The sequence below is a fragment of the Vigna unguiculata genome, chromosome 3, assembly GCF_037176805.1.
Source record: "Vigna unguiculata cultivar grain cowpea cultivar isolate G323 ecotype 2 chromosome 3, ASM3717680v1, whole genome shotgun sequence".
Classification (NCBI taxonomy): Eukaryota; Viridiplantae; Streptophyta; class Magnoliopsida; order Fabales; family Fabaceae; genus Vigna; species Vigna unguiculata.
This window is the reverse complement of record NC_140794.1, coordinates 41,407,602-41,428,765: the sequence shown is the minus strand read 5'-3', so window position 1 is coordinate 41,428,765 and position 21,164 is coordinate 41,407,602. Positions and strand designations below refer to the sequence as shown.

At 27.7% G+C, this 21,164-nt stretch overlaps 1 long non-coding RNA gene across 1 annotated transcript; it reads right to left on the bottom strand.

Moving 5' to 3' along the window:
• Positions 1–18,899: 18,899 nt before the first annotated feature.
• On the bottom strand, positions 18,900–20,641 carry LOC114176206 (uncharacterized). Its single transcript, XR_003602977.1, has 3 exons — positions 20,545–20,641; positions 20,365–20,435; positions 18,900–19,200 (listed from the first exon to the last, which is right to left on the bottom strand). It is a non-coding gene; the product is annotated as an uncharacterized LOC114176206 (long non-coding RNA).
• Positions 20,642–21,164: the final 523 nt, after the last annotated feature.

Sequence of the window (21,164 nt, the reverse complement as noted above, 5' to 3'; positions counted from 1 at the left end):
CAATGCAATCTACAAAGGAACACTACCAAATTAGTTTATTGAATTAAATGGTAAAGGATACAAATTTCCAAATGCAAATTTATCTATTTGAACTGGTGCCTCAATCTAATATTATGCATAAAATTTATCAGGTAAGTTAGAAATCCAAATGTGAGCATGTCATGTCTCAAACTAAGTATGTTTTGTTTTGACTATTATATTATTTATATTTATTTTATTACTTTTGACATATATTTATTTTATTATTTCTTGACATTAAACTTCAATATATTTATACGGAAAAATGATATATTTATATATATATATATATATATATATATATATATTAATTATTTTATTAATTAACATATATTTTAGTTATTTTAATAATAACATAATGAAATATAGTATTTATTTAATATTTAGTTTATTTTAGAACAATTTAAAATATAATTTCAATTCAATATGACAATTAACGCATTTATATAAAAATATAACCATTAATAATAGAATACATAGTTAAATAATTCATTTTTAAATAACAATCACAAAATGTTTAACATAGTGTTATATGTGGTATCGTGACAAATTCGTCGATAAATTTATTTATAATCTAGAAATTTTATTACGAATGAATTTTTCTTTTTATAGATGCATTGGTAAAGTGGGTGTCAAATTTGACAATTTTTTTTATAAATTAACTGGAGATGGGTGAAATAAAAAGAAGAAGAAGAATAAAAAAGAGAAGAGGAGAAGCCAAAGGCAATGGCGATTGTGGTGGTGGAGGGGTGGCAACTATGTGGAGATAGCAAAATAGTGGTGCAACAATGGAGGTCATGACAACATTGGTGGAGGTGGAGGCTAAGGTGAGGAGGATGAGAAAGAGAAGGAGGAGAAGAAGAAAAAGAAGGAAGAAAAGATGACAAAGGAGGAAGATGAGGAGGATGAGGAGTCAATGATCATAGAGGCGACCATGTCAACAACAATCGATAAGGAGGAGGAGGAAAATAGGAAGAGGAGAGGTGGTAGAAGAAGAGGAAGAAGAAGAAGAAGAAGAGGAAAAAAAACATGAAGAAGAGAATGATATAGAAGATCCAAAATTTGTCAATAATTATTGATGAATAACTATCAACGGATACTTACCGATGAATTTGTGACTATTGGTAATTACCAACAAATTTTTTATCTGCTAGTAAAATTACCAACAAACATTTTAATCATGAAGATTGAACTATCTACAATAACTTTTATTGTTTTTTTTCTCTCAAATATTGTTTGTTCACCTTTCCATTGATTACAAAATTTAGAAATAATTGGAAATTTTAAAGACATATTTTCTCACGTTTTAACTTATCAAACATTGTAGTAGTCCTTCATTAGGAAATGATATGACAAAACATAAAGAGTTTATATTATTTTTTAGATTAAAATATTTCGTTATCCTCATATTTGTTCGAAAATTTTAAGTAGTTCCTAATGTCGTTAACTCATATTTCATGTGTCAATTCGTGTTTTTTTTTTTAATTTAGAAAAAATTCACATGTCAAATATGGGTCCTACCACATGACAAAGGTAATGAGATGTGGCAGTGATAGAGCCACCTGCCATTGTTGCACCAAGTGTGATGTGAAAAACTTTAATTTAGTCTTTATATTTATTATTTTGATTCAATTTAGTTACATTTTTTTAAATGGAGCAATTTCATTCATTTCCAAATTGAGATTAAATTTAATTTTTATATAATGTTATAATGATATGTTTTTTAAATACTTTTAACAAGATTAAGTTTATTTAAATTTAAATTTTACATGTAATTTTATTTAAGAGGTGATAACGTGACCTAGTAGTTAGAAGGAAGAGAAAGGAGAGGAAGGTCGTGTGTTTAAATCCATTGCTACCAAAAATTAACAACTAATAATTGTTGATAAAAAAATGTAATTTTATTTAAATGTTTTTTTTTTAATTTTAGATGTATCTGTGTTGATATTTTATTACATAAAACTTTAATAGTGTTTTTTGTTTAAATTTATATTTTAAAGAATTATATATAAATTTAAATAAACTTAATGTTGTTAAAAATATTAAGAAAAATATTCATTTTAATAAAAATATCATTATAACATTTAGGCTTAATTATGTTGTGAGTCATTGATAAATTTAGGAATTTTCGATTGAGTCTTTGATAAATTTTTGTGATATATGTTGAATCCTCGATATTTTAAAATTTTCAATTGAGTCCTTGCAATTAGATGTTTCCGTTAATCTTTAGTTTTGTGATGTAGTAGTTATCTTGCACTATCACCCTCCTTCTTTGTCGTGACATGTCGTCACATAATTTTTGTTACAAGATACCTTGATGACGAGATCTTTTCCAAATATTGATTGTATTTAACAAAATATGTTTTTAACTTTAATTAAAATTATAAATTTTAAAATAAAAAAATATAAATCATAAAAATATTAAATATATAAGTATAAAATTCTGATTTATAAAATTACAACAAATTCAAATTAAAAAAATTACAATTTGATAATTTTTTATTTTCCTAATTTCATAATTTTATAGGTTTATAATTATATAATTATATATTTTATAATTTCTTAATTATGAAATATATATTTTTATAATTTTGTAGTTATGAAATTATATATTTTTATAATTTTCAATTTGTCAACTTTTGTAGTTTTATATTTTATATTTTGTAGTTTTTTAATTTTTTATTTGATAATCCTATAATTACATATTTTATATTTTTATAAATTTTTTTTATTATATATATATTTTAATTTTATAATTTTATAATTTTAATTAAATTTAAAAATAATTTTCATAAAATACATTAAATATTTGAGAAATATCTCGTCATTAGGTTCTTTTGTAACAAAATATTATGTGATAACATTCAAGGAGGATGACCGCAAAAGCGGATGTTTATTGGGGCAGGGAGGGGCCATGGCCCCCCCTCCAAATTTTGATTTTCTTTTTTTAATTATATATATATATATATATATATATAATATTAAAATTGTATTAAATTTTTTAAATCATAGGTAATATATTTTAAGAATTGATGAAAATTAAATGGTGTATTTAATGTTAATAGATAATAAAAAATAAAAATATTTAGGCTTAATTTCTTGTTTGATTTTTATTTTTGTCAAAAAATTGACACTAGGATTATATTAATCACATCAACAAAGCAAATCATTCATATTAAGAGTTTCAATTTTAATGAAAGAATCATCTATCTGTTTCAAGAAATTTAAGTAAAAGAATAAATTGCATTATTTTTTCAAAAATTTAGGACCAAATTGAGATTAAAAAGATTGGAGGGCCAACTTAACATTTTTAAACGGAAATATAAATCAAAAGAGTACTTAAACCAAATATTTATTAATATAATTTTTATTTTCCTTCTTATTTTCTTTTTAGTTTTTTCACAAATTGAAATAATTTCTCATCTCATATATTTTCTTTTTGTATTTTAAGAAAGAAAAAAGTTAGACACAAAATTATTTTTGCTTTCATTTCTTATTTATCCTCTTCTTTTCTTGTCTCTTGTCTCACTTGATAATGAAAACATTATTTTTTATCTCATTAGCTTTTTGTTTATTCATTTGTTATGAATATAGAAAAAAAATGTATCATGTATTTTTTCATAATTGATTTTTAATTGTAACTTAACTATAATATATTTTTCTTTTAATAATTATGTGTCTCAATTTTTTATTAAATTATGATAATTTTTTTTTAATATTATGTACAAAAAATATATATTGATAAAGAATAAAAGAATAAATTCATTATTAAAAAGTGATAAAAAAAAGGAAACTATTGATGAAAACAGGATAGATTATACTTCTTCACATATTTTGAAACATTATAATCAAATTGTTTAGTAGAGAAACAATTTTTTAAAGCATTATACTAATGATGAAATATAATGATCTCAAAATTATATTATTTTGGTCCCTTCAACATTTTTAGTCAAGATCCGTCACTGGATGACCGTGCAAGATAACTCTCACATCACAAACTTAACAACAACAATTTTAAGTGTAGAGACTCAATTGATAAGTTTTAAAATTTTAAGCACTAAATAGACGACAAAAATCTATTAAGAAAATTTTCAAATTGATCTGGGAGTCAAAACATAATTAAGCCTAACATTTATATTAAAGTTAAATTCAATCTCAATCTAGAAAGGGACAAGATTACTCAATTTAAAAAGAAAAAAAAAGACTAAATTGAATCAAAATAATAAATACATACACTAAATAGATATTTTTCACATGACATTTGTCACAATATTGACACGTGACAGTATCATCACCACGTCACATTGTTTCTGTCATGTGGCGGAATCCTTATTTAACAAATTACAATTTAAAAAAAATAGAAAAAATTACAAATTACAGAAAAAAAAAGACATGAATTAACATGTAACACAAAAATTAACGTCGTTAAAACATATTAACGAAAACGACTAAATTGTATCACATTCTAACAATTAGATACCCAATTGATACCTATCAAAATATGAGCCATCTTAAGATTTTCAAAGAATGAAGACTAAGAACACATTTTAACCTACTTTTTAATACTTAACATTGAGTAAAAAAAAGAAAATATTACTTTGAAATCTCAATCACCTTCAAATTGAACATCAAACTTACATAGGAGAGGGCACATGATTGGTTTGGAATTGAACAGAAGTTGAAAGGGTATTTATTGAATTCCATAACCTACGGCTAAAGGAAGTGGGAAGCCTGTTATAATGGAGACCGACAACTATACACTTGCTAAAAACACATAAAGCCATTATGAAAGGAGCCATGTGTTATCGTATGTTATTCCTCGTGGTGTGGACCTCGCATTTTCATTGTCATTGAGCTGGTTTTGGTTGAAAACATGAATTCCACTACCAAAATATATAACAATATCAATAAACCACAAACAGGTGAATGGAGGCTCTAAAAGGACGAAGTACACTGTCATAACATCAATGAAAATGGAATTAATGAAACAGCTGTGAACTTCAACTCTTCATGAATAGGACCACAGTTTTATGAGTTTCATGTTAAAGTAAAATAAAGACTTCAATGTCGTGTAGTTATGAAGTTTTTGACCTAGGACTCTCTTGGTTACATTACACGATAGAATGTAATTTCTACGTGTGTAATTAAGAATGTAGTTGTATAAATTTTGTCATCAAACCAAAGAAAAATTCACACAAACTTGAGTGTGAAAGCATTTTTACATGAACAGAGTGATAAAAAGGTTGAGTTATTGAAACTTTACGTGCCTTCCTTTTCTCTCTTTTATCACACTCTTTGCTTTTGCTTTACTACAACAGATAATTTCTGCTTTAGTTACATTCAATTCAGAAATAGGAGCTGTGATTTATTACTTTCTTACAATATAAACATGAAAAGTGATTTATTATATCTTGTGGAAGGACAACTTTCCTTTTTCAGAATAGAGAAAAGGGTTGATTAACCAAAAGTAAGAGCATACCAAGTTACCCTACTTTGTGAACGGATCAAGTTAGATTCAGTTCATGCAAATTGCTCAAAGTTTTTCTATCTTTCTCTTATTTTCAAATATTTTTTATGATTTTATATGAATTTGCATATTTTATGTAATGCCGTACATAATAATGCAGACCTATTGGCCCCTGATGGTTCCACTGAAAAGAGAAAACCAAATTATTATTCTCAAGTGCACTACTTGAAATTTATGTTTTGTGTGCACTGTGGACTTGGTTATGATATTATCAACTTTATGTGGCCTCAATATGCAGTTTGGCATTGCTGATTCTACTACTAGAAATTTTCATATTATATTGGATTTTTCTTGTAAATTTGTTAAAAAATTTGCAAGAAAAAATTGTTTTCTACCCTTTTTTCTAAGAATTTTAATTGGTAGGTAATTTCTTCGTGGGTAATCATTTCCTACAAAATTATAAAATTTGCAAGTATTTCCTACAAAATTTGTTGCAAAAAGTGTTTTATACAAAATATTTTGCAAGAAAATTGGTAGCAATTACTTGCAAATTCTTTTTCACAACAAAAATTTGTAGTTATTTCCTACGAAAAAAAATTTTAAAACAAAATTGACAGGAAATATGAGTTTTTTTAATAGTGTTCCCACATTTTCACATATCTCCACAGTACATGGAATGGCCTTTTTTTCAGCACCCATTAATATCAGAAAAAATAATTCTTTGCCATTTTTTGGAATCACTTTTCTTTCTAACACTCTTTTTATTATGAATTATATTTATTTCTTTTTCTAATTTAGAGACGGGTCTGTTAAAAAAAATAACAATTTCGGATTTAGACTATAGTGAAAGAGTAGTAGAAAACAAACGTAAAAGATATATCTATAACATTCTTTCATGCTTCAAACCATTAAGGTAAGACTTAGACACTTACATAATTGGTGGTTAACCATGGCGGCGTGGAGATAAATTATAGTATATATTATGTCGAGTTCTATGTACTCTGATAATACAATTTACTAATATATATATATATATATATATATATATATATATATATATATATATATATATATATATATATATATATATATATATATATTCATTTTTTCCAACATTTAGAACTTTAAATTAAATGATGGAAATATCTTAAGCAATCAGAAAATACTTCATTAAAAATCAATTTTAGTGATCAAAAGTTATTAGTCATTATAGTGACTGATTTAACTATCAATTTACAAAATAAGAAATTATTGGTTACTAAAATAGTCATTATTATGAATGGAAAATTATAATTAGTCTCTAAATTAATTTCTAAAATTTAGCTATTAAGGATTTAGCTATCAAAGAAAATTAGTCATTAAACATTAATTATATTGATTTTTGGTACCAAAGTAATTTATTTCTAAATTAGTCTTTAAACAATTAGTAACAAATTTAACGACTAATTATGATTTTTAACTACTAAAAAAACACATATTTTCTTCTAATTTTTTTAGGAAACACTTGCAAATTTTGTTATGGATAAATATTTGCAACAATTTGCTACCATTTTCTTTTTCAAAATATTTTGCACAATTTTTTTTTTCAAAAAATTTTATAAGAGATACTTACGAATTTTATAATTTTATAGAGAATAATTACTCATGAAGAAATTATCTGTCAAATAAAATTCGTAAGAAAAATAAAAAAAAAAAAGTCATTTTTTATAAAATTTTATAATAAATTTGTAAAAAAAATCCCATTAAATATGGAAAATTCTAGCAAATTCTAGCAGTGAAATCTTATGACAAACCCATTTGCAAAATCAAACAACTCAAAATTTCGTTTCCAAACAACGAATGGCATTATTCATTAATTAGAAGGAGAAAGTTGAACTGAACGTAGACAGTTTATAGTGTTGAAATGTAATATATATATATATATATATATATATATATATATATATATATATATATATATATATATATATATATATATATATATCTTTTTATATTATCGATTTATTGTATCTGTTTTCCACATTAGCAACAATCTCTTTCATTATTTATAAAGTAATAATTGATGTTATATTTAACTTTTTTTTAAGATGAACTTATTTTATTGCAATTAATGTTCTCTTTTACTGTTAAAAAGATAATTATTGGTTTAAAAGACAATAGAAAGAAACAGATAGACAGAGATATAGTACTTTTGATAAGAAATATATAGACTTTAATTAATTTTTAATTCTGAAATAATTCAAGAATTTAATCAAGTTCGTTATATGTTTGATTTATTGACCCGTACGTCCTTTCATTTTATATTTTATTTTGGTAATGATTGACTCACACCTTAGTGCATCTTTTATTAGTAACATTCAAAATATATAATGAATCAATTTAGGGAAAACTAGTAGACCTAGGGTTTGGGAAAACATGAAACATGCACATTATATTCTACTCCAAGATATTTTGGAAAGGACGATTGTATTTTATTTGTTTTTAGTAAAGTTGAAGATTACATTCTCTTCTAATTTGTCTCGAAATTTATTATTTTTGTATATATTTTATGTTTTTTCATACGAAGTTGGAGAAAAAAATCATTTATGTTGATTTATGTATATTTGTTATTTAAAAAAATCATAAGCGTAGAAAAATAATAAAAATATTCATATATTTATGGATATTTTGAAAAAAATATAAAAAAATAATAATATTAATAAACATAAACTTAATTTATATAAATTTAATAATATCTTTAATTCAAAATTTTAAGATAATAAATTTATATATATTTTAAAATATAATATTCACCTTTTTTTATTTCAATATGCAACTTGAAACTTAACTTCACAATTAATTTTTAACAAGTATAAATAAGAGAAGATACGAGTTTGTAAGTTAAAAGAAAAGGTAGAGCAAATAAGAATCGGTGAAGAAAAACTTTGTAAACTTATAGAGGTTTGCTGGAAAACGTAAGAGTTATAGGCCAATGACACAGATCAGACAAAACTTAGTGAGCAACGATCAAAAGAAAGAAGAGTTTTAGAGAATAAATGTTACATTTCATAGTACATGATAGGGGTGGACAAAAAATTTAATTTTTTTATCCAATCCACTTTTGCTCCAATCCACTCCATTTATAATCCATTTTATTAAAAATCTAATCCATTTAAAATCCATTTAATGGATATGGATTCCAATCTAATTTACATTTTATATATCTTATGGATTGGATATCCATTTTATAAATAAAGATTTTTAAATATGGATAATCCAAAAAATCCAATCCAAATTTTCAATTTAAATTTTTAGTTGGGTTAGACTAAAGGTTGAGATGAACTATGCTAAATTCAAACTTGGATGGGCCTTGCTCGACGACCTATACAGATCGGACAAGCCCGACAACCATAAGAGGTTGGGCGGGCCTAAAGATATGAATGAGATACGCGGGCCCGACAAATCGAACGAGTCGATCAGGCCCAATGACTTGATGAGCCGGGTGGGCCTGAAGACCCAAACGGGCCAAACGGGCCCGAAGACCCGAACGGGCCCGACGACCCGGACAGGGCTCGACGACCCGGACGGGCCCAGCGACCCGGACGTGCCCGACGACCCGGACGGGTTTGACGACCTACATGGGCCTTACGACCCGGATGGGCACGATGACACGAACGGGCCGGACGACCCGAATGGGCCGGACGACTTGGACGACCCTGACGGGCCTGGCGACCCGGACGAGCCTGACGACCTACACGGGCCTTACGACCCGGATGGCACGATGACACGAACGAGCCCTACGACCTGGACAAGCCCTACGACCTAGATGGGCTCGACGTCCCAGACGGGCCCTACGACCCGGATGGGCCCGACGACTCAGACGGGCCTGATGACCTTGACGTACCTGACGACCCAGACTGGCCCCATGATTCGAACGCGCTCGACTACCCGATTGGGTCTGACTATTTGGACTGGTCTGTCCAGGTCGTCTGGCCCGTCCGGGTCGTTGGGCCCATTCGGGTCGTTGGGCCCGTTCGCGTCGTCGAGCCTGTTTGTGTTTTCGGGCCCGTTCAAGTTGTCGAGCCGTTCGGGTCATCGGGCCCGTCTGGGTCGTTCGGGCGTTGGGCCGTCTGGGTCGTCGGGTCCGTCCGGGTCGTCGATCCCATCCGAGTCATTCGGGCCTTAATGACACAAGTTTTAAGAAATTCAATTTAAATTTCTTTTATTAAAAATGGATTTTGGATTTTAAACTTGATCCAAATATTTGGATCTGGATTTAAAAAAAATCCAAACTACTTTTGCTAAAAAAATGGATTTGGGTCAAAAATCTAATCCAATTATTTGGATCTAAAATAAATGTGGATTGGATCATTAAATATCCAATCCATGCCCACCCCTAGTACATGATCATATCTAGTTACTTAGAGAATCTAAATCATTCTACAAATGAACCAAAAAAATATCCATTGTATAAGAGTAAAGTATGTACATTATGGAATGTGATGAATGAGTTGGTTTTAATGAAGGATAGAGTTTGTTGATGTTGTCGAGAAGCCATAATTGATAATTGATAAACTTGTTCGTAGTGGAATTCAAGTTTTCAACCACTAAAACCAGCTCATCAATCAAAATGTGAGGTCCACCACCCAAACAAAGTACATACCATGCATCTTCTTCATTATCATGTTCCATGGGGCTCCATTATATGACTTTCAACTTAGCTCAACAAACCCACACCCTTTCCATCATCATGTCCTGCTCACCAAAATTTTTCATGAATGACTATCATTTTTACCACATTTAATAATCAATTTAAGATAGTTTAAATATTTCTTCTTTCTTTTATCTTTTGAGATATCTTTTAAAAGATGAAATACATATTCGGTGGCGGATCTTCAGTCAAAATGTTGGGGTGCCAAAATTTTGATTGTATCATTTTTTTGTTTAAAAATTTTAAGTTGCTTCTCTAATTTTCTAAAATCTTGAAGTTTAAAAAACTGATGTACTTTGATATTTTTTATTAAATAATTTGAAACGAAAGAAAAAATTGTCATCAAAATTTGACACTAGGATTATGTCAATTACACTAACAAATTAAACAATCATTCTTATTCATAATTTCAATTTGATGAAAAATCTAATTCAAGAAATTTAACGAAAATAACAAAATTGTATCATTTTTTCAAAAATCGAAACCATAAAACAAAAGAAAAAAAAAACTGAAATACCAATTTGACATTTTTGAATGAAAATAGGAACCAAAAGAGTAATCTCAAAATTGTTATATAAACTAGTAAAAACATTGTATTTAATTTTTCATGATAATAAAATATAATAAGATTATAATGATTATTATTATTATTATAATTATAAAATTAAATATAAATAATTTTTATAATTTTACTATAATTAATTTTCATGTATCATAATTAATTTTAAGAAAAATAATCAATTAAAAAATAATTAAATTATACAAATTATTATTTAAAAGATAATATTAATAAAATAATTATTTTTATTTCAAAAATATTTAAAATATAAAATTAAAAAATAAATATAGACAAATTTACTAAAATATTATATATATATATATATATATATATAATATTATAAATATTAATTTTTTGAAAATAAATATTTAAAATTATATATTAAAATATATAAATATAAAAAAAAAAATTGGGGCCATGGTCTCCCTTAGTTCTAATGATGGTCTACTACTGTACATATTTTAAAACAGACAATATCTTAAATATCTTAAATATATGTTGATTATCAACAATTTTATTATCAAATTTGGATCGAAACACCAAAGCTTGTACCAAGATTTAAAGATTTAGATTCATCAACGTCATCATGCATGAGAGTTACGTAGATAAATCTTTTGCTCTCAAAAAAAGAAAAAATTTGATGACGTTTTTAATCTTTGAAATATAAAGAAAAATAAAAAGATGTTATATTTACATGCTAAAGGTATAAAAAAATAGGTTATATTATTAAAAAAAAAAAACAAAAAGGGAATTTATAAATTTGTAGACGTTAACATTAAAAGTTATATAGAAAAAAAAGGAGAGTAAAACTTGTATGTATGTTAATCATATTAAAGATAGTAATGAATGTCGGTGAGCATTAAAAGCAAAAATTGCTTAAAATAGGCACGTTCCTATTATAGATTGTTGACAAATGTTACCAACTAGGGTTGACTATTTATGACTGATATGACGTCTATATTTATATTGGTTAAACAATAATAAAATCTTTCAAGTGGCACTTCTTTATTATTTATTTGATTTTTTTACTATATTTATTATAGATGCTAAATCTTCGTCAAACTTATTCAGAATTAATTTTATTAATTAATACTCAATAAAACAATTTTATTCATATTTTTTCTTACAATGTTCGGGATTTGAATATAGGGATAAGGTAATTGCTAACTTTTATGTTTATTTAGAACAATGATTATACAATAATATTTACAAAGAAAAAATATATTTATTATTAAATATAAATATTAAAATTATAAATCCTTTTTATTTTTATTTTTATTCTTATTTTAAAAAAATTATTTATTAGAGCCCTTCTAATGTTCTATTGGACGAGTTTTGCAAACTAAAAAATTTCACGTACTTTTTGTCAGTATTTTTATTACACCATACATACCACCAGCACAGAGTACTATAATATTAATATATCTAACAGCTGGAAGAAATCCCTTGTTCAAATTATAAGTTTTTGAATTTCTCTATTTATAAGAAATAAATATGAAAGAGAATTAAAAAAAAACTCAAAAATCTTATTTAATCATCTTAGTTGAATTTTTAGCTAAATTTTAAAATTTAAATAAAAACTTTTGTAAAAGCTAATAATATTATATAATACATGAAAAAACTAAATAAACATAAAAAAATTGAAATAAGAAATACTTTACTCAATTAATTGTACTCGGAATACCTAAGTAGGTAAATTCTTCTGTGTATCTACTTTTCCTTTATAAGAATGGACCCTCATAATGCTTTACTCAATTAATTGTACTCATAATGCTTTACTCAATTAATTGTACTCATAATGCACCTCCTTTATTTGTGGCAGATGAAATTTTCTTTATTTTCATCATTATTACAGACAGCAGTGAAGTTTCATGTTTTCGTTAAAGTTAAGTCTATAACATTATTTTGTCAAAGAAAAATATGGTAAATATCATATACTGTACAGAAGAACTAGATATATATAAATATAAAATCTTAATTAAATTTCAAGTTTTTTATGAATTTAATATTTTCTTCTATATCAATATTTTTATATTAAGTATTCAAAACTTTAATACTTTTCAATTTAATCCATATAATTTAATTTGTACAGAGGATATAATTTTTATCTTATTACATCATCTTACTTATCTTTTCATCTTTATGCCTTAACAAATGTGGTTTTTATTGTTTTAACTAACTATAACATTATTCTATATATTTAAAAAAAATCTCAAATTTATTAACACACAAAGAAAAATAAATAAAATAATAAAAAAATAACAATCATATTATCTAATTATCAAAAATTTTAAATTACAATATAGTAAAAAAATTAATAAAATATAATTAAAATTTGTAAAGAAGTTGAAACTTAATTAAGTTAATATAAAATAAAAGGTGTTTAAGAGAGATAAAAATAAATGAATATAAATTTTCTTTTTTCCTATAGAACCAAATACATATATACTATATAGTTCCATTTCTTACATAAAAGAGTGGTTGTAATAATAAAAGAAACTCAATATCTTTTTCTTAACGATCAACTATTTTCGTTTCGATGGTTCTGAATAAATAATTGATTGTTGCATTATTTATTTTGTTTTATATATTATGAAATGAAATTCACTTTCTTTTCTTAACCTCTATGGATAAAGATTCGATTTTGGTTGGGCATGGTTTTCTTTACCAAGGAGACACTTTTTTTTTCCTGTATGATTTTATTGTAGCCTATACACGTAAGAAATAAGTTGAGGTAAGTTATACCTTATCGGATTCAAAGCTCTAAATGATGAAACTTGGCAAACTTTATGTCCCTTTTATTCCAATCACTTTATAAAAATTCTAAAAATTAATAAGTCTAGTCATTATCTAAACACTATTAGCTTTCTATTTGCCCTCTCTAAATCAAGAGAAAAGGACCTTTTGTGGTGCATGCCTAAACCTACCAAATCGAACACAAATGTAAACAAAGGAATAAATAAATGTTTTGGAGATTACGTGTTATCGTAAAACAACTGAATTAAACAAGTTTGAAGGATGAAACATGCATATACTCCATCATTCATACGCTTTCACTATAAAAGATTTCCAACTAATGACCTATTTTATAGTGATTAAAAATATGTTCCGAAACTAACTGTTAATTAGAGACAAATTTGGTTAATAATCAAAACTTTGATAATTAATGTTAGTGATCAATTTAGACACAAATTCACAATAGAAATTATTTTAATTGCCAATTTAAAAATCAATTATAATATTTTATTCATAATAGAAACTATTTTAGTTACTAATAATTTTTAGTTATTAAAATTGATAATTTTTAGGAATGACTTAGCACTCGTCCAACAAAGATTGGACTTGATTAGCGAGTCTACATAAGACTCTATCTAGATAAAAGAGGGATCCCTTGGCTCAACACAGGTGTTTTTATCCTCTATCTAGATAAAAAATAGTACCAATTTAATCAAAATGACTCATCAGAAGTCAAGGGTGCCACTCCACAAATTCAAACCAAATTTCACAACTCATAGACTAATTCAACAATTTAAACACAAGTTTACACATTTATCTATTTTTCTTCAAAACAATCAATTTAACATTTAATTCACAACAAAGCAAACAATCAATTCATACCATACAAACCAAATTTGCAAAGATTAAAATTAGCTTCTCTTACATTGGTTAAACAACCTTTAATCTCACGAATGCTCTTTATAACTCTATTTTTCACAAGATGACCTAACTAAACAAATAAATCTCCAATTAGAAATATAACCATATCACCATGATCATAGACCAATAAAGATTCAGTATTTTTTTAGTCATGTGCATTGCCTCTCGGTCCACATGCAACCCAAAGAACACAACTACCTTAAGGGCAAAAATGATATTTATTATGTCCTTTTGATTGGGTGAATATGTAGAGTTCTTCACTTAGAGCATTAATACGATCTTTAATCTTCAAAAGGATGAAGATTGGGTCAGAAATCTAGAAAAAAGGTAGAAAGAAAGTTTAGAGAGATAATGATTTTTATAAAATGAACTTTGATTAATAGAAAATCTATTAATAGTTTTAACTTTTATTATTAAAATATGATGGTGTCATCTTTTAAAAACTACCACTCCTTTAGTAGACTATTTTCTTGGTTCTCACACATCATACTTTATCCACATTCTATGTTTCACTCCTTTACTTTTACTTATTAGAAACTCTGTAAGTGAAAAACAATTAAAATATAGCTGTCATATTGATCTATTGAAAACTTGTCCAATATTTAGAGTACAATATTCCATAATATAAGAGAAATAATAAAATCTAATATATCATCATAATACATGAATATTTGATAATAATATTAAGAGAATCAAATATATGATATCTCCATCAATGAAATTGAAATAAGGAGATATATGATATGTCTTACATTTGTCCTAAGTCAATTCGTCACGACGTTCAACCCGAATCGACTTGTCTCGACCTTCGACCTAAATTGACTTGTCTCAACCCTTAACTCAAATTGACTCAACTTGATCGATCAACTCGGACCTATTAGAATTGATTTTATGGCTCAAGTCAACTTGACTTTACCTCAAATGTGAATTGATTCAATTTGACCTTTAATCCAAATAGACTTGACTCTACTTAGGCCAATTTGGACGATCTATAAATTCATCGTCAAAACACTATAAATTCTTTTTGTTATGAATTTTCCCGACGAAGATTATGCACTAGTTTCTTTAAAAAAAAAAAATTGTCACGGATATTTACTACACAAATCTTATCACAAAATTAACTAATCCTGTAATAGTATATTTAATGTCTATCACAAAAAATTGCGTGTTCAATAGTAATTGTTCGATTATTTAATTTTAAATAAATTGTATTTTTCGTAAGAAAAATATATTCAATTTTGATAAAACGATTATAGAACTCTATCTCAAATTATTTTAACTTAATCATATAATAAAATTGATATTTTTTTTATCAACAAACAATAGTAGAGAAAAATGATATTTCTAATATAAATGGTCACAAATTCGAATTTTTATAATTCGAGTCTTCCTGTCTTGAACTGTACATTTCTTCGCATCTAAAATTTTATACGTCATTAAATGTATTATCTTTGTGGGAATCTTTATAAGATTTATCTAATATATAATTTACTTAACTTACAACTTTGGATATTTTGTTAAATAAATATCTAGTTTCTATAATTAGGAAATTTATAAATTTTACATCAGTCCATTTGATGAGTAAAGTGATTTCCTCGAAACATGATTAAACTTGAATCTCAGTGAATAATAGACAAAACCAAGTTTTATCAACAAAATATACTGTACCCAACATTTTTTTCACACAAACAATTCTTCAAGAGCAAAAAATTTCCCATTGAGTAATTCTCTTGAAAAATATCATTAAGTAAAAGTTGATATAGAAACGGTAATGTCTTCCAACTAAAAGAGAAAAAAGACATTAAAGCTACTGCATACGTCACAAGAACATGTATATATTAATTTTATACGACAACTTTATAGTTTGTTACACATCTACATCTTTAACCATGGTTCATATAGTTTCTTAGTTCTCTCGACAAAATCATTTCTCAAGAAACTATCAATGATAGCATTCAAAATGTTTTTTCTTCGATCCACCAGGACAAGTGATAATCAAATACGTAATATATCTCATTCTTCTTATAGAAGATACCTAAAATTTAGATTTGTTAACAAACTTTATGAGAGTATCATTTTTGTTTCCCCTTAATGGGTCATACTTTAGGTAACTAATTTAGTGGAGGCACGTGTTGTGCAGGCCTTTATTTATACGTTAATTATGTGGTCCAACGCTCCAACCCTAAAATGGACACACATGATTTAAAAAGCTATTTCTCTAAATCACTAAAAGTGTTCAATAATGCGCAAACTTAATATCAAACCAAGTTCACTTTCGATGTGGGGTTTTCTGTTGTCTAAATGGAGTGCAGAAAAAGACGTTTAATGGATCTTTGCAATTTGAACATGTTAAGTTGCATGCATAAATGCTCATATCTTCTCTTAAGACCAAAAATCATAAAAAGGTTGTTCCATATAATGTGAAGACACAAAGATTTATCAAAATTGTGGAATCAATAATTCGAAACTTATCATGTTCATGCATCGTGGCCACAGAAAACGTATATCATTACAGGTTCTACCGTCCACACATGATTACCTAATCTGTGATTTCGTTTATGGTGGTGGATTAGATCCATGTCAACAACGTGCATATAAAACCTGCAATCAACTTACCCAGATTCTTACATAAAACATTGGAAAAAATTTATCAGTTTACTATATTTGATTTAAGAGAATCACTATAGTGTTTTCTGTTCTTTCTCTGAATGCCTCATCATGTTGAAAATCTCATGATTTTCATGAGAGTTAAAAAAAATTTATCAAGGGGCTACCTCAATTTTGATCACGTTTATGATAAGGTTTTTCTGATAGGGATCTTACAAATGCAAGTGTAAATCTAAGTTCCATACCAAATGGATCGGATCACAATTGAATAAATCGTGGTGTTTGCATCTTAACTAATAACTATAACTTTTGATTTAGTGGTAAGCGTTTCATCCTAACAGGAAACATACATTTATTTAATTTTTAGTTATTTTCTATGATAGATAATAATTATGTATTTAAATGTTTTAGTATTTTATTTTTCCAGCTGTTCTAAGGTAATGGGACCTTACATTATTATTACATGAATTTCAATTATTATGATAGGGATATTTGGGTTTCCTTTCTCTTTCTCAATTTTTTTCAAGTCCAAGATTATTGTAAATAGGAAATATTTAAGAGATACAAATGTAAAATTGAAAACACTCTCATTTAATATATTATGTTTTAAGTCTTAGAAGTAAAAAAGTAATACTCCAAATTCTTACTTATTTATTTTTTTTAATAAACAAAAAAATCAATATAATAAAATGCTTGGGATATTCCCATCCATATACAAAACCCTATTGTGTGTAAAAGAAAAGTAAAAATATAAGGTAATATTGTGTGTATAATAACAGAGTGTATTTAACGTCTTTTATCCAAAAACACATGTTTACTGTGGAATTAAACAATATTGCAATGCTATCATATTTACTTTGGAATCCGACGAGGGGTCTTCTTTGCAAATCACATAGTTTAAAACTTGGTCAAGAATTAAAAATTTTGCCGACAAAATTTCTAGAATAAATAAAAAAAATGATTTTCTTTTTTATGAAAAAAGTTCTCATCACAGAAAAGAGTTGAAGACTAATGAAAGTGGGAATTATGTGTTGTGGTAGCTAGTAAAGCAAGAAGATAGACTCTTAAAAGAAAGAAAAGAAAGCAGAAATTTGATTAGTGATGGCAAGTTTTGTGTAATAGATCATCACAGAAAATTTGATGGTCGACCACCTTTGGGATCTTGTACTCATCCACTCGTTGATTATTCAATCAATACAACTCAACCAGAACCTAAAAACATGTCCTAATCAAATTTTTGTAATTATATTTTTGTTGTTTCTGTCTTCTTCGACCAAAGCAAAAGATGATGTGCCCTCACCTCCCATAAAAAAAAAAAATTCCCTTCCTATAATATATATATATATATATATATATATATATATATATATATATATATATATATATATATATATATATATATATTAAGACTTAATACGGTGATAATTTTTGTGTATAATTATTTTCTTATATAAATTGAGATAACCCAATTATCCTTTTTTGAATATATTTGTTATTACTAATAAAAGAAACATAAATAAATATATGCAATTGCCAAACCCACGAAACATTCTCATGAGTTTGAATATTAAATTATTGTTACATTAGAAGACGTGGATAGATATTTTTCTATAATTAAATTCGTTATAATAAATAAATGTATTTGTAAATGTAAATTATGGTTTTGAATTATTTAAATGATTAATTATATAAGGAAGCTGACATTATTTGAAATATATTGAAATTTAAATAATAAATGTCGGTAGAAAATATAAATTACAAAAATAAACAGTTAAAAAATTAGTACATAGATAAAATAAATGAAATTTGAGTAAGACGGGATTTTTATTTTGTAAATCTACTTAAAAAAACAAGAAAGATAATATTAGAACAAAAATTAACCTTAGATGTAGAGTGTAACGTCCAAAATAAATAGATAAAACTCACTTAATAAAAACGTCGCATACATAATATCCAGAGGGTACAAAGATTTGGGATATGAAGTACTCCATACCCCAACATATCCATAAAACATAAAAGAGGCCCCACACGGCCTAAAACAAAAATATACTAGTGAACTAATAATACTAGGTCTTGTACAGACAAGAAAAGCATAGCAAAATAAATTCTTCAGTGATGGACCCCATAGTGAGCCCAATACCCGTCCAGTCCATCAAGCTGTATCATTCCTATCGTCATTACCACTACCAGGGGTTCTCCTATCTGCTCACATCAATAGAATCGATGATCATCGCAATAAGAGAAGAACCACATACAAAACAACCAAACAAGCAAACAAGGTAAGCTAGTGTAAAGAAATCTTATATCACAACAGTCAACATGCAATCTCAGAGTCAAACATGAATAGCAGACATTCACACGTGGATTACCAAGATCATTTAAGACTTCTAAGACTTGACTATCCGGATACGCATAATGAGGCACCACCACGTGGCAGTGGAATTATGTTCTAGCAATGAGGCGTCACCGCGAGGCCTTCACGGAATTATACCCTTACAAGAGGCACCACCACGTGGCCTTCGTGGAATTACGTCCTGGCCTTGAGGCACCACCACGATATTCAAGTGGAATTACGTCCTTATGTTGAGGCACCACCAAGGACTCCCCTTAAGAGGGTCCATGGGATTAAGTCCAACAGATGAGGCGCCACCAAGATCTCTCACTACAAGAGTCATGGAATTACGCCCTACCCACACTTTATACACGTTCCACCCACTAATCAGGAAGTTCCCATAGCATTAATATCATGTATAAACAACAAATCATACAACTCACGCTTTCCAATTCATACCCAATAAAGTAACATACCATTTCCATCTCAAACTCATATATTAATCATGGCATCATCACGCAACCCTTCTAGTAATAAAGCATTTAGATCAGACAAGCAAGCCACACATTCGTGAACCATTCAACAATAGCACCAAAACCTACCTGCAGTCTCGCTCAAGCTAACCGATCTCGCTCAGGCGAGGGAGACCCTCTCGCTCAAGCGAGACCCTTCTCGCCTAGGTGAGGGCTCGACAGGGAAACAATGGGTTCTGCGATGTCTCCTTCAGGCGAGCCCCTTCTCGCCTAAGCGAGATTGCACCTCGCTCAAAAAGAAACCAGGTCGCTTGAGCGACCGTTCGCGCAGAAAAGCTTGGGCGAGCCTCTGTTAGTCTCGCCTAGGCGAGGCATGCTCGCTTGGGCGAGAAAACTAGTGCCCGCCACTGTTCGTTCACACAATAGTCATGCAAACATTAAACCCAAAGGCTGCAACGACATTTTCATCAACTCACAGTAGCATGCAGTCCACATAATCATACAATAATATTAGAGCAAGCTAAAAAAATGACTAGACACATGAGCCCTAGCTTCCCTTACCTAGAAATAGCTTGAGGAAGGGTTCGACTCCGACAGCGGAGGTGCGACAGTTCCCAGGACAGACGAACAAGCTGGAACAGAAAAGCGGAGCGAGTTTTTAGAGTGGTTCACCACGAAACCCTAACTAGGAACACGAGCATACGAATGGAAAAAGGAATGAGGAAGTTGTAGAATACTTACACGAATCAAGGAGACGAAGCTGGGCTCACAAGATCAAGATCGGGTTAAACCCTAGCAGAGCTCTTGGAGAGAGTAGGGAACGTGACGGCTGTGTTTTCTACAGAGTGAAGGGAAAGAGGTGAGACTAGGGTAGATTACTCCTTTTTGGGCCAACCTTTAGGCCTAATCGATTGGGGCAGCCCTTAAAATAAAAGGCATAAATAAAACTGGGCCTTACATAGAGTACTGTGTCTTTTTTTTTCATTAAATAGTTTGATATTTATAAATTAAAAAAATTAAAAAAATTAAATGTAAAACATGGAGTTCTATTATACAATGGGTACTTAAATATTCATGATTAAAAAGTATCAAAAATTATGATGCACAAATACAATATGTATATTGGATACGACACATATCTGATACGTTACATTTATTTTGAAAATAATAAAATATGATACATGATATATATGTGATATATGAATATTAAAAAGTGTACAATAATTTTTAAAAATGTAATAAATATATGATTGTTATTATGTGAATCCAAATTAAAACTATATGTACTAAAGTTGTCAACATAAAAAATATAAATTATTGTCGTCATAAAAATACCACTACAAGAAAACTATCAAATAACG